Genomic DNA, 14,155 nt, shown 5'->3' on the forward strand with positions numbered 1-14,155 from the left:
ATTGTTGTGATACATAAATACCGTCCTCTACCCTAGAACGTTTCCGCCATTCTCGGTTTTGGGGTGTGACAAGCACCCCCACTGCCTTTTGCTCCATCTTGTCTTGGGTTGTGGTACTCACGAGAGTGTCTTGTGAATTCTTCAACTAACTCTTTGACCTTCCTTGGATTTTTCTTTGTCAACGGCCCTTGAGAATCAAGGATTTGTGTTGTCATTACATTGACCCCATCATAGAAAATAGACACATCTTGTTGAACATTTAGATCATGTTGAGGGAAATTCCCTAACAACCCCCTTGTAACGCTCCCAAGCTTCGTATAAGGACTTCCCCAGTTATTGCTGAAAGTTGGCTATTGCCTTCTTGAGTTTAGCTATATTGGATGGTGGGAAAAACTAATCTAGAAATTGCTCACGTATTTATGTAACACCCTGTATATTTATTAAATAAATAAACAAATTAATGAATCAATAATAGCCCTAAAATGAATAATTATATATCAAAGGAAGGCATCGAGGGGCTAATTGTCATAAAATTAGAAGTTGAGGGATGAAGGGTAAATTATAGACTTAATATGAAAGGATTTTATGGTGTTAGGGGCTAAAGGGTAAGTTTTGGGTTTGATTTGAAAAGAATTTCAGAGGGCAGGGTTGAAAAGTTAAATTATGGGCTTTGTTTGAAAGAATATTATGGGGAGGGACTATAGTTGCTATTGTGGCAAACTTTCTTATGAAGCGGGTATTTAAGGTTCCCGTAACCCTAACCCTAGGGACCATATATGCAGCCACCATACCCCCTTCCTCATTGTCGGCAGCCACCTCCACCACCTCTTTCGCCGTTATTGGCATCGTTGGGTCCAACCGCCGACACACCACCTTGCTGTTGTCGTTGACGTCATTTCCGACGAGTAGAGAAGTTGAGAAGTACTGGAGCGTCCAGCACCGTTGCTGATACACCACCAAGAACCACCAAAAAACGCCGCAGATGCATTCCTTCCTTCGCTGACGAAGACTGCTCCTTGGTCGTTGGGGCCATGAGCAATTCGGGGGACGTGAGTTGTTGCTATTTCCGTTCACCAGTAGGAGTCGTGACGCCCTTTCCTTCCCTGTTCTTCTTCTGTTACAGAGTCGCAGGTCTACCACCACCACCTTTGCAACGCGTTGCTGCTCTAGTCACCGTTTTCCACCCAAGAGGAAGCCGAGTTCATGTCTCACGTGGGTTTAAGGGCGCTGTTGTTTCAGATTTGTGTGGTGTGGCTGTTTGACTGGGAACCACCAAAAACCACCACCACCACCGGAAGGTGGTGGCTACCATCGCAAAACCGTTGTAGATGTTGCCTCCCTATTCTTTCGAAGCCAACCACCGCTGTTAGGCATGGTGTTATTTGGCCGGAAAACCAAGAATGGCCACCACCACCACCGTGAGGTGGTGGCTGCCACCATGTGTCGCCGTGTATGTGTACTTTAGTGCGTGTGTGAGTGTGTGAATTTGGTATTTTTCATTGTAACTTTGTAAACGGTGATTAGAATAATGAAAAGAAACACTAACCACCACTGTGAGGTGGTAGCTACCGCCTCCTGCCACCACCAGCCGTTGTGTCGGGTGTCGGTGTGTTTTTCCTCGTTGTGATCGATTCGTTTGGGGTGCTTGAAACCCTATTAGGCCTTGTAAGCCCTAATGGGCCCAATAAAGTTTAATTGACCATGATTGACCCAGTAAAACCCTAATGGGCTTAATGATATTCTAGTGGGCCTAATAGGCCCAATAAAGCCCTAATTGACATAAAGCCCGACAAATTGATAAATAGGCTAGTATTTGGGTTGGAAAAACCATAATGCCAATAAAATCTTAATTTGGGGAATTAATCGGGACACACGGAAATTATTTAATAACTAGAGATATTAAATAACAACCATTGGCAAAAACTAATCTAAGCAATATTAGACTTAATGGATTAAGTCCTCAGTGGATTAAGTCCTTAATGGGTTAAGTAGGACACCTAACCCTAATCATTATTTAATGACAAACCCTAATTTCACTTGGGCCTTGAGTTGGGCCTTTTTATTAGGCTTTGATGATTGGGCTATTAAATGAGTCATCCAAGAGCAAGCAAATGGACTAGATTAATTAATGGTCCTTTGGGTAAGACCCATATGAGGGGTCGGGCCCAATTTGAAAAGTTAGGCCATAGTTGGGCATAGATGATTATGAGACATTGGGCCATTGAAATGCCAATTTTTTGGACTAGAATTAATGGTTGGGCCTTAGGGTAAGACCTTTTAAAGGTTGGGCCCAATTTGGAAAATTAAGCCATATGTTGGGCCTTGATTCCTAGTTTCACTTTGGGCTTATGGTTTGGGCCTTGGGCTTAAATAAAGCCAAGCAAGGGGTAATGTAGTAATTACCCAAAGTACGAACTTATGGTTATGTAGTGGAACCCAATTATTAATTAGCTCTTATTTTGGTGTTGACAGTTCGGGAATCTATCATCCAGCATATGGGGTTTAGTCAACGGTGTGAGGTGAGTTACCTTCCAGTAGGGGTCGGTCTAAGGCCACAATGTCAGCCCACCGACAGGAGTGACTGGTAGATAAGTGTATTTGTGATAATTATCTTGGTATGCTTATACGTGATATGATATATGATTTATGTGATATGCCATGATATGAGCTTGCCTGGTTCGGACCGGAAGGTCGATAGGGTTTGGACCAGAAGGTCAACAAAGTTGGGTCGGAAGGTCAACAGAGTACGACCGGAAGGTCTACAGAGTCAGGATCGGAAGGTCTTATGTGCTTACATGAGTTATGTGATATTATGCAATTTGTTTATGTGATATTATGCATTTTGTCTATGTGATATTATGCATTTGTCTACATGGTATTATGCATTTTTTTAATGTTATATATGTTCTTATCTATGTGATATCTGTATGCTATGAGCTTGTAGGGTTTGGACCGGAAGGTCATCAGAGTATGGACCGGAAGGTCATCAGAGTATGGACCGAAAGGTCATCAGAGTATTGGACCGAAAGGTCATCAAAGTATGACCGAAAGGTCTACCGAAGTTGTGGGACCGGAAGGTCCTACTGAGACACATTGACCGGAAGGTCTCATTAAGTTTTAGCCTCGAGTGGCTAATTATATGTGCGTGGTATTTTGGGGGAACTCACTAAGCATGCATGCTTATCGTGTTATGTGTTATGTGTTTCAGGTACTTTGTTACAAAGGAGAGGACTTGGCTTGGTTGCAGCACATCACACTATGTTTTCCGCACACAAGATCTTTGGGATTTCACTTTGATATGGTTTTATAATACTCTGTTTTGATTATTGACACTTTGGTTTTGAAATGAGATATTATTATGAAAGTTTTTATATTGATCGGTTTTACGCAATACTTAATTAAAAAAAAAAAAATTGGGCCTTGAATTTTGGGATATTACAACTTGAGCCCAAGTAGTGATTGTAACAATAGGAAGTGCTTTCAACTAGTCTTTTGCAGCTCCCTTCAAAGTGACTGGTAGCATCCTTAGTAAGATGGTGTCTCTGTTAACATTCGGGACATTGAAGTAGTCAACAATGTCGTTTTCACACCCCGCTAAAGCGGAAACGCAAGATATGACAGCGATAACGGTTTCATTGCAAAAGATAAAGATACATCACCATAGCAATATTCAAAAGTTTACAACCCATAGCTTAAAAGAAACAAGTACAAGTTTTTCCAAAATAACATTGTTCAAAATATAACTTCAACACGATGCAGCATGCTCTATGATGATGAATCTTTATATCCACTTACTAATTATTTCCTGAAAAAGCATGTAAAACGAGCATCAACTATGAAAATAGTTGGTGAGTTCACAAGTTTATAAAATCGAGCTTGAAATAAGGCTTTTCGTAAATACAAGTACATTGCTTTAATGAGAAACGAAGTTGATTGCTATAATTGATACAAGTTTATTGCTATAACGAGAAACGAGTTTGTATGTGTATGAGCAAACAATGAGTCTCAACCAAACCTATGATTGAAGCCCTATCAAGATCTATGCTTATCGTTCCATAGATGAATATAGTATCATGCACTCCAGCAATAGGGCGAGTGAGTTGTCAATTCCTAATAGCGCTATCCATAATGACCATTGGCTCAAAGAATTAATGGTTAGAGATAAGGGAAGGGCCTTAGTACGATAAGTTCTCATGTTCCGTGTTGCATAGACATACATAGAGAGACATAGCAATACAATAGCAATCATGTTTGATACAAATCAATTTAAATACAACATGCAAATAATAGTTTTTATGGACATGCTTTTCCACCCCAAAACATAAAAATTGAAAGTAGGGGAGTGCGTGAATACTCACAATGTTTCGAGTAGATACAAGTGGTGCCTCGAAATACACCAACGTCTTAATACCAGGATCCTACGACATCAAACACACACTAATGAGTTTCCATGTCGAAATCTAATGCTAATATACTAAAATCTACATATAGTGAAATGCCAATTTGTGTTCTAATATTGGATTTTATATTAATTGGTTACACTTTTTCTAAAATGATGAAATTCTACAAGTTATGCGATTAATACAACTTTGGGATATTAATTTTCCAGATTTAGTAATATAAATTTAAGGGTGTTTCAACACATTTAAATGTGTTTTAAATTCCTAAAAATGTAAAATATTATCAAATAGTTTCCAAAAATTGTCAAACCTTGTATTTTTTATTCTAAATACAATAGAGGTTTTCCAGAAAATTTTCCTTGAATTTTTGATATGGTTAACTATTTTCCAATTTTTTAAGCCTTTATAACAACATAAATTCACGAAAAATAGCATTCAAAGGATAAAAATTCTCAAACTTTTTATTTTACTGTTATTACACATTACTAAGTTGAGAAAAATATAAAAATGGATTTCCAAGCTGTTTAATTATATTTTATGATTTTTGAGCATTTATTCCAATAAAAATTGGAATAAATAGAAAACAGTTTCCAAAATTACTCAAACTTTTTATTTAACTGTTATTATACATCAATAGCCTTGGAAAAATATAAAAGATATTTTTCAGTGGGTATTTCTATTTTTCCTTGTTTTATCCCCTTAAATAATCATTAATTGAAGAATAAATAACAAACAGTTACAATAAATTACCAAAAAATTTTGTAACATCATTTACAGTGTAAGTAATCTGGGAAAATTACCAAAAGTGGTTTTCATATTGTATAATCCGGTTTTGAGTATTTAAGTGTATTTAAGTGTATTTAAGTGTATTTAACCTTAGAAAATAGGAGAAAAATAGTTTACAGTAGAGAAAATCATCAAACTTTTTATGTAACATCCTACTGTACAGCATGATGTTCTGGCAAAATTTCAAGAATTTTGGATAAACAGAACTATTTTTCCTATTTTTAGGCCATTATAATTACCAAAAATTGGGAAAAATAGGAAGGCATGATGAAAAATTCCGAGATTATTTTTCTGAGTCTACCACCACAGGTAAGATTTGCGAAAATTGTTAGATAAAATTTTCACACTCTCTAAAGTGGTTTTGTGATTTATTATACCCAAACAAAAATATAATCGAAAATCATATTAAACAGCAACAAAAATTGATGGAATTTAATGACGGGTCATTATTAACCATAGGGGTCATCCACAAATTTATTTCGGATTTATAGACCTCTGGAAGTATTTTATGTGATTTATTCCCTTGTTTTCTTGTAACAATTTTAATAAATCAAAGAAATGATATAAACTCTTGAAATTTTCCAGATCTTCATACTACCTTAATGGGAATCTGGAAAAATTTTGGTTTGAACAGAAAATAACTTTTAGATATTTTTATAGACAAAATCGTTTACATGCACTATTAACAATGTACTTTGATCATCAAGCTCATTAGCTTGGTGTTCATCACATGCATCACGGTTTGAGGACCATGCATGGACATATGTTTGTCATAGTGATGTTTTTAAAAGAAATACTTGAAAGCATAAGGTCTTGGAACCTTCAAAACTTGTAACAATCCGAACTTTAGTGTTTGACATAGGTTTTGGTCCTTGGATTCCACCATCATCATCAAACTCTAAATTCATGAACATGTTCATGAATGTTAATAAAGAATGGTGTAGAAGGAAGAGAAATACAAGAAAAACCTTTTAAAAACAAGATGAAAAGTAAGGAAAAGTGAAACATTTTCGTGTCTACCTTGAAGATTAGTCTTGGAGGATGAAGATTTGAGTGTGGAGGGGTGTTCTTGGCTGATGATTTTCGTGAGTTAGAGAGAGAGAAAGAGGGTTTGAGTGTTGGAAGGGTGGAGTGTGAGAGAGAGTGAAGAGAGAAATGGAAGAGAGGAGATTGTGTTTTAATGATTGAAGTGTGGGGAAGAGAGGAGGCATGGGGAGAGGGTGGCCAGATTTTTGAGTGCCATAAAGCCTCCTCTCTCCTAAATTCAAACTTTATAAAACTCCCTCCTTAATTTTTATAAAAACCTAATTTTTATAAAAGTGTTTATTAAAGCAATTCTTGATTTATTTAAAAATCTTGTTTTTAACTAATAAATTATGCTTAATGTTTGATAAATCAAATTTTTATTTCATTGGTTATAATCCATAATTTGCTTAATAAAAAATTTTGATATTAGGAATGTTGGGATTAAAACCCTAATTAAGATTTGATGAACAAGATGCGGAAAATAAGAACAAACACAAATATGAAGATTATGTCGAATGATCAATCGATTTATTGAATTGTGAGGGACAAATTACACTTAAGAAAATAAGAATCTAACTCTACAAGAAACCTCACAACGTGGCGGCTACATTTTGCCTCACTCTTAACCCTAATTGTGAATAATACATGACTATTTATAGGAAAAAGACAAGTCTTGGGCTTTTAACCTAGAATTCATCAAAGGGGCCCATTGCCATCATCCATGGAGTGCTTTGAAACCTACAATCTCCCCCTCAAAGTATGGAATGGATGACAATGCTTTAACTTCCAAAACAAGCATCTAGCAAATAAAAAGATCTGCAACGAGGAATATATGAAGCAATCCACGAATCTTGATTCTTTAATAGTCTTCAATCACGGGCTCTAGGATATATAAATCAAGCACTGAAGTAATGTCTTTAAACTTCATTTTCGAATGTAATCCCAAAGAATCTTCATGAAAACCAAACCCGCCATAAAAACCCATTTCATAACAAAGAAACTGAATCACTTCTTGTCTTTGAAGAGCTCCCCCTCCAAGTCACAATGATCTTCAAATAAGCTAATGATATAAGCCACCAAAAAATATCATGTAACAACCCAAACTTTAAAATTCGTAACGCCACTTGATCGAGAAAATACAAGAAGTCGGAGATATAACAAGTCCTTAGAAGAGCTCGATAAAGAACTTCCGATGTAAAGGATACTTATCTATAAAAGCTTTAGCAGAGCTCGATGAAGAACTTCCGCTGTAAAAGCTACCTTCATAATTCTACCACAAGCTTTATCAAAATCTTCAAATTTGGAAAGTCACAAATCCAATTTTGAATGGCCATACCGAATTCTCCCCCGATTTATAATCAAGAACATGATTATAAAGCCTTCAAATGGTCATGAGAATGATCTTGAATGGATAAAAATTTACTAAGCTCCCCCGCGACAAAATGATATACACAACGAAGTATAAAATCCGAAAAAGTCGTGAAAATTTTGACGTTATCACGAAAAATGACTTTCCGAACCGCCAAGACTTGACAGAATCATTATTTTGCTGTTCACGAAAAAATATTAGCGTTGAAAAATCCAAAATTGTTCACCGGCCCTCAATGTAGTAAACTTTTCTGAATATTGGGCCGAAACTGTCACTTTCCAGAAACTCAGGGGCTGGAATGGTAATACAACATCAATATACCCCTTTATATGTAACGAAATGTGGAAATAGTCCAAAACTGCCAATGCATGAAAAGTATAGGGACCAGATCATCATATTCTTGAAGTGGTAGGGACCAAGAATGAAACATTAAGTCATCTTCCCCATTTACATTCAGATGAATGAACACAACGATTGGAACATGATTTCAAGCCAAACCACAAATATGATTCCATTCAATTCCATCATTTCCAAGCATAAAAACGCGAATCTGAGTCACTTTTGTTTTAAGCACAAGCAACCGAACCTAGGTTCGCTCCAGGTTCATTGAACCGAAACCATGTTCGGTCCGAGCACAAGTTCGCTTTCGGTTCATCCTCCGTTCGCTCCAACCATTAACAAGCGAACCCAAGTTTGTTGTTCCAAGTTCGGTCCAAGATCATCAGCATTTACCCCAAGGCGAATCCACTAACAGGTTCGCTTATTATTCTCACTCTACATTCGCTTCAAGCCCTTTCGTTCCAAGTGCAACACATGAACCCAATCACACTTCCAATTGCGAGTCAACAACAACTCTGATTCTGAATCAAGCCATTTCACTTCACAATTCCGAATCAAGCTAGTTCTGAACAGATGGTCCAATTGATTTAAGTTCCGATCGCGAGACTCGCTTGACAATAAGGTTCCATATACAAAACCAATTCCGATCAGAAAACTGAGTTCCGATTCCTAACAGTCCACATAACACTACTGAATTATGTTCTAGTTCTGAACCCATCCAAAAGAAATACCGATACCGATTTCACAGATTCTAACTCGACATAAATTCCGAATATTGTTCAAGAATCGAACACATCCATATCGATTCCATCATCCAGATTTCAAATGGTTTTGATTTTGACTTTTTTTTTCTGGTTTGACTATCCAAATCAAGATACAATCTAGTTCAACCGATCGGCATTTATTCATCATAAAACTTCAAAGATTGCATTCAACAAAAACCCAATCGATTTTCCAAATATCGATTTATTTTACAATTCATCAGTAATTTTCAAAGATCAATACAGATTGTAAAATCAAAATGACTGTAAGAATAGGAATGAGAAAACCGATAAAAATGTTATCTTGGATTAGAACAACCCAAAAATCGATTCATGAGAAATAACAATGATACAAGCACCGATTGTTAATCTTTGATAGACCAGAAGATATTAAACGGATGAACTGAGTAATAGCAATCGATACATAAAGCAGATGATGCACACACGAACTCGAGTATAATATTAGGGACAAAGAAAAACTGGATGTGGATTATCACCAGATACTCGATTTAGGAACAGTGATGGACTGAACATTTGGGCCAAAGCAAAACTAAATACGATCGGATTCAAAGGCTTAAACAAAGGAATTAATTGATTTGGGATTAAGCAAATAATTTAATCCCAAACGAACATAAAAATCAATCAGATTTAAAAAAATATCAGATGAACAATAGATGAACAACATAAATCTCCATGCACAGTAACTTGAACAGAATTTTGATTCCATACCGCCAAAACACCAATAATCTTCGATATATGTGGAGAAAATCACCAAATCAAGAACCGACACTTCAAAAATCAATAGATCTTCAAAGACCCGCTCTGATACCACTTGTTGGGATTAAAACCCTAATTAAGATTTGATGAACAAGATGCGGAAAATAAGAACAAACACAAATATGAAGATTATGTCGAATGATCAATCGATTTATTGAATTGTGAGGGACAAATTACACTTAAGAAAATAAGAATCTAACTCTACAAGAAACCTCACAACGTGGCGGCTACATTTTGCCTCACTCTTAACCCTAATTGTGAATAATACATGACTATTTATAGGAAAAAGACAAGTCTTGGGCTTTTAACCTAGAATTCATCAAAGGGGCCCATTGCCATCATCCATGGAGTGCTTTGAAACCTACAATCTCCCCCTCAAAGTATGGAATGGATGACAATGCTTTAACTTCCAAAACAAGCATCTAGCAAATAAAAAGATCTGCAACGAGGAATATATGAAGCAATCCACGAATCTTGATTCTTTAATAGTCTTCAATCACGGGCTCTAGGATATATAAATCAAGCACTGAAGTAATGTCTTTAAACTTCATTTTCGAATGTAATCCCAAAGAATCTTCATGAAAACCAAACCCGCCATAAAAACCCATTTCATAACAAAGAAACTGAATCACTTCTTGTCTTTGAAGAGCTCCCCCTCCAAGTCACAATGATCTTCAAATAAGCTAATGATATAAGCCACCAAAAAATATCATGTAACAACCCAAACTTTTATAAAGTTTTTAAGCTTTAATGTTTATAAATTTGAATTTTTGGCTCTTTAGGGTTTTTGGGACATTGTTTGATATTCACCATCATATTGAAATGTAATGAGAATATTTTAATTTATTTTTAGGGTTTCATACCCTTTTTCAATTGTAACAAAGTTTGAAGTTTCATTCTAATTATGGTATTGGCATTTCCTATTGTAGTTAAGCAACTTACTAGAATCGTAAGAGTCAAGTCTATTAGTCATAGATCTTAGTTGGATCCTAGTTTATGCAAGATTTTTGACCTAATTTATACTACTAGGCGATGGCATGTTGTGCATGAATGGTTTTTATAAAGATGCATGAGTCCGAGAATGACCTGAATTGATAGTTGTCACAGTCGTTAACCTCATCTAGATGGGATATCCTTAAGTGCAGTCAGGATGTGTCCCTTCAGCTCGAATGTGGCAGTGGCAGGTATCGTTGGTTGTACTAAACCTGGACCAACATCATCTCGAATTCGCTTCTTATAAGCTCCCATTGACATTTCTTTAATGTTTGCCATCTCGTTTCTTGGCTTGTTCTTAGGGTCACTCGTATAAAGTCCAAACTCGATCTTGTAGTCGTACTCGGATTCGGTTAGGAAAGGTATTTGATCATTGTTTTCAACCATGCTCTTGTTTTTTGAAGATGAACTCGACTCTTCCGTTTTCTTCCCCGACTTCTTTGAGAATATTGACTTGAATTCTTGTAAAGATGTCTTCTTTGGTGTTTGATCGTCTTTCACGTTCTTATCCTTCTTTTTGTTAGGGGCCGACTCTGGATCTTCAAGTAGTGGCACCAAAGGTATGTTGGAACCTTTTGTCATGAACTCCTGCAAAACGAACAAAATAAAAACGTAAAATTGAACAAAAGGTAAATAAAAACTTCCTACTGATTGGTCACCACGATGTGGTAAAGGTTACCACCTCATGTTGTCGCAAAAAAGCAAACAGAAAAGAAAAACAAAAAAAAAACGAGAAACTACTGAACTCACGTCCTGAGCTTACGGCTCGTGCCGTGAGGTTAGTACTGTAAAAACTAAGCTGTAAATAGTAACTTTTTGTAGGTTTTACCCCACAAAAAGGATCGATTTATCTAGAGCAAATAAATAAACTATCAAATAAGCCGGTCCCTGGCAACGATGCAAAAAACTTGATGCGTACAAATAGCTACACCTAATTTGAATACTTGTAACCTAACTACCTTAACTATCTAATTGCACCTAGGTAGTGTACCTAGTCAAAATTATAGAATAGTCGGGTAAGCCGGGTGTCGATCTCAGTGAATGATATTGATTAGTTAACCTATCTACTATTAGATAAACCTAAATTATCAACAAAGTTGGGATTTTTATTTGATTTTACAAGACCAGATGAACTTAAGTCTCGAAATTCAATCAATTACTAAAAACACTCTTGTTTGGTTCGAATCCGCTTCTTCTTTATGGTTAGCTAATAATTATGGATTATCAAGTTGGTTATTATTGTATTAGTAATTTAAGTCTAAATTTACCAATATTAAACTAATTCATGTAAAACTATGTATGGTCACACACAATCGAACACATAATAAGTTGTAGATTATGAATTTGCTATGTAAAATTAGGCAAACATAATTATGGTCAAAATTTATGTTCTCTAGCACAAATAAATTTATTTACTTCAATTACTATCTAAGATTTTCATCAATCCTAGCTCTAGCAATTTAATGTTCACTAAATCACTAGATTTCAAGTTCATGTAATTTTAAAAATCACTAAGCTACACAGAACATGAATTCAAGCATGTAAAGAAACAAATATTAACATGCTAGGTAGTAACAAATGAAACACAAGCAAGTTACCAACTAAATAAATCCATTATCAATAAGCTAAATCATAAGTTAGAAACTTCATCTAGCTAAACAAGAGTAGCTAGATTCAGTTGCTTATAGCCACAGATAAACTACAATAAATCATAATAGAAGTCATACTGAATGTATCAAATAAATAAACTAATGATGTACTTTTCTCTCCTTAGGTGATAAAAATCTTTGTAGAACTTTTTCTCCTCTCAAAATCATCTCTGGGTTTGCCTTATATCAGCCAAAAAGTCCTCCCAATTGTAATGGCCAAGAGTATTTATAATTTCTAATTTTTCCAGCCTCACGTCATAAGAAATAACGTCGCACGTCATGAGCACGTATCTATCTGTGCTATATAAGGACTCTTCCATCCGGATGCATATATTCTAGATTACTTCACTCACGTCGTGAGCCTTCAACTCTCACGTCGTGAGTGCGAATTATTGTTGGATTCCTATCTTTCTTCTTTTAAGCCTTCATAGTTTCATGCTTTGTCCATTTTGGTCCCTTTCTTCGAAAATGCTTCACTTTGGCTGCAAACAAAAATTTATCGCTATAAGTACCATAATTCTATGCGAATAACCAAAATATTAATAAAAATATAAATAAATATTGCCTAAAAATATGTATAAATATAGCAATATCATTTATGTTATGATTGTTGACATGATATGTATACCAGACTTCGGTCTGATGTTGGGCGGGGCTCGATGCACGGGCTAAGCCCAAGTTATGCCTAACCACGGTTTGATGTCGGGCAGGACCCGATGCTGGGTGGGGCCCGATGCAGTGGGTTGGGCCCAATATTTGATTATGTGTATAGTATGTGGTAGCTTGGAGGGACTCACAAAGCTTCGTGCTGACGGTTTACAGTTTTGTTTTCAGGTACTTCCACTAGTAAAGGGAAGGGCTCAGGATGATTGCAGCGCACACGCCATAGTTCAGCCTGGGGCGTTTTAGACTCTGATATTTTTTCATATTATTTGATACAACATTTGATGTGATGTTTGGAGACACATGGTTTATGATTTTATTTATACCAATTTATAAATTATGGTTTTATTAATGTTTTAAAAACGAAAATTTTGGACCGTATTTTTGGAGTGTTTCACTATGGGACCAAAAGATGCCACATTCTACCCTAAACCTAGATCTAAGCTTGTAATTATCAAGGTTCAAACTTTATGCCTTCATTAGGATGGAAATGGTGCAAAAGCTCTGGATCTACAAAGTCCTTCTTCTTTTTTGCTTCCTACCAAACTTCATTTTCATTCAAAACCACCAAAGGACACTACAAACACTCAAGGCAAACTCAAAATGAACATAAGGAGGTTAGGGTAGCAGATTTGCACTAAAAGGGCAGTGGCGACTGAGAGGGAAAAGGACTTGAGGGACTTAAGGTCTTTAAATAGGGTCCAAACCCTAAAAGTTAAGGTTTTCCCCTTGCTTGATTATGTCCAACATACACATATTTCCACCTATCGTACATTGGGGATCCCCCAATGATGCACGTACAAGGAGTACGATGTGTGTACCTAGTGTACGCCTAGCATACTTGCAACCCTCCAACACCTTTTAGTTGAATTAAACATAGAATGAAATAATAACATATACCTAGCGACTCTGGTGCTACATACACGAATCGTCCCTATGGTTTGGGGTAATCTTCACGCTTGGTCCCTAATTTTTTTTGTTAACTCGGACAGTCTGTAAGACGTCATTTTGTTGCACGTTTGGTGCCTACCGGGCCTAAAAAGATTGTATTGCGCTTAATGTTATAGTTTTTTTTAATTTTTTTTATTATTTTAATTATTTATAAATAAAGTAAAAAGATTTTATCGGTCCCACCATTACTTTCACCCTTCCCATGTCTCTTAATCATCATCATTGACCATCTGCTACCCATGTTACACATTCCTTTCTCCTTCCTCCCCTATCTTCGCTAGGAAAGCTCATAACCACCTCATATTCTCTCACCGACAAGCATAATGACCACTCCTCTGTTAACACCATTGCCTTCTTGAACCTTGATCGAGAAAGAAGGGGTGATACCGAACACTGTACGTCTCTGCCGTCGGAGACCGCTGAATAGCGCACCACACCACT

General features: G+C 36.3%; 1 non-coding gene across 1 annotated transcript; it reads left to right on the forward strand.

The window, feature by feature from the left end:
• The first annotated feature begins 261 nt into the window (after positions 1-261).
• LOC145033185 (small nucleolar RNA R71) lies at positions 262-369 on the forward strand. Its single transcript, XR_013677422.1, has one exon. It is a non-coding gene; the product is annotated as a small nucleolar RNA R71 (small nucleolar RNA).
• The last annotated feature ends 13,786 nt before the right edge of the window (positions 370-14,155 follow it).

The sequence above is a fragment of the Lactuca saligna genome, chromosome 2 (assembly GCF_052625555.1).
Source record: "Lactuca saligna cultivar CGN05327 chromosome 2, ASM5262555v1, whole genome shotgun sequence".
In the NCBI taxonomy this organism is placed as follows: Eukaryota; Viridiplantae; Streptophyta; class Magnoliopsida; order Asterales; family Asteraceae; genus Lactuca; species Lactuca saligna.